This window comes from Mus pahari, chromosome 1, assembly GCF_900095145.1.
Source record: "Mus pahari chromosome 1, PAHARI_EIJ_v1.1, whole genome shotgun sequence".
Taxonomy (NCBI): Eukaryota; Metazoa; Chordata; class Mammalia; order Rodentia; family Muridae; genus Mus; species Mus pahari.
The window spans coordinates 97,107,071-97,108,902 of NC_034590.1; positions in this window are offsets into that span (position 1 = coordinate 97,107,071).

Sequence of the window (1,832 nt, forward strand, 5' to 3'; positions counted from 1 at the left end):
CACATGGTGGCTCACAGCTACCCTTAATGGGATCTGACACCCTCTTCTGGTGTGTCTGAAGTCAGCTGCAGTGTACTTATGTATAATAATAAATCTTTAAAAAAAAAAAAGAGAGAGAGAGAAAAACCCTGAACAGTGTAAGAAGCCTAGGTGCCCTAATTCGTGTTGTTTGCTGTCAAGCCTGCCAGACCCCTCTCTGATCCTTCCTGTCACTTTCCTGTCACTTTGCTCTCAGTACAGTTATGCTGAACTTTGCACATCTGCGCTTCCTTACTTTTAGTTTTATGGCTAAGAGACCAAGAACCTGGCGATGCCTGCTCTCGAACACTGGCTCAGTTTTTAGGCAGGAGACACTGGGTTTGAGCCTCAGTATTTTGTAGTGGGTGTGAGGTACACACTTGTAATCCAGGTACTGAGGGGATGGACACAGGAGGATCAGAAGTTTGATGTCATCCTCAACTATAAGGTTGGGTGTGGTGGTACACACCTTTAATCCTAGCACTTGAGAGGCAGAGGCAGGCAGATTTCTAGACGTTCCAGGCCAGCCTGGTCTACATTTTGGATTCCAGGCTAGCCAGGGCTAGTGAGATCTTGCCTAAAAACAAAACAACAATAACAACAAAAACTTGATACATCCTTGGCGATAGTGAATTTAAGGCCAGCATGGGCTACAAGCAGGAAGAGGAGGAAGGGGAGGAGGAGAAGGAAGAGAAAGGAAGACACCTCCTCACCCAAATCAAGCTGTATCACAACTTGCCTGCTCCCCCCCGATAGGCATCTGACTTATTTCTACCTTTTGACTGTGAGCAGTGCTGTGCTGCGCCTTCCCCAGTGTGCAATCGTGTGGGCTTGTGTTTTCGTCTCTCCTGGGTAGATAGTAAGAACGGGGCTGCAGGGTCCTATAGTCATTCTGGAACTTTCCTAGGAAATTTTCTTTTTTTCTTTTTTCTTTTTCTTTTGATTTTTTCGAGACAGGGTTTCTCTGTGTAGCCCTGGCTGTCCTGGAACTCACTCTGTAGACCAGGCTGGCCTCAAACTCAGAAATCTGCCTGTCTCTGCCTCCCAAGAACTGGGATTAAAGGGGTGCCACCACGCCCGGCTTCTTAGCAACTTTTAAGTTGAGACTCCCTCAAAAGAAGAGAGGAGGGCTGGAGAGATGGCTCAGCTGTTAAAGGCTAGGCTCACAACCAAAAATATAAGAAGAGAGGAAGGGGCAGCTGGAGAAATGGCTCAATGACTAAGAGCACTTGCTGCCTGATATTAAGAGGCCACACAACAATTGCAGAGGACCTGGGTTCTCCTCAGTCCCAGGGACAGACCTGGTGGCTTACAAACATCTGTAAGTCTGATTTCAGGGGATCCAACACCCTCTTCTGGTTGCCTCAGGCCCTAAAGTCACATGTGGTGCACAGATATGCATGCAGGCAAAACCCTTGTGCAAATAAAATAAAAAGTAGATTGAAAAGGTACAAGCAGGGAGGCTGGAGAGATGGCTCAGTGGTTAAGAGCACTGACTGCTCTTCCAGAGGTTCTGAGTTCAATTCCCAGCAACCACATGGTGGCTGACAACCATCTGTAATGGGATCTGATGCCCTCTTCAGGTGTGTCTGTAGACAGCTACAGTGTTCTCATCATATACACAAAATAAAATCTAAAGAAGGAGGAGGAGGAGGAGAGGTACAAGCAGGAAAAAAAGAAAAAGAAAAAAGGGAAGAAAAAACTAGATATCATGGGCCAGGTGTGGAGGCGCACGCCTTTAATCCCAGCACTTGGGAGGCAGAGGCAGGCGGATTTCTGAGTTCGAGGCCAGCCTGGTCTACAGAGTGAGTTCC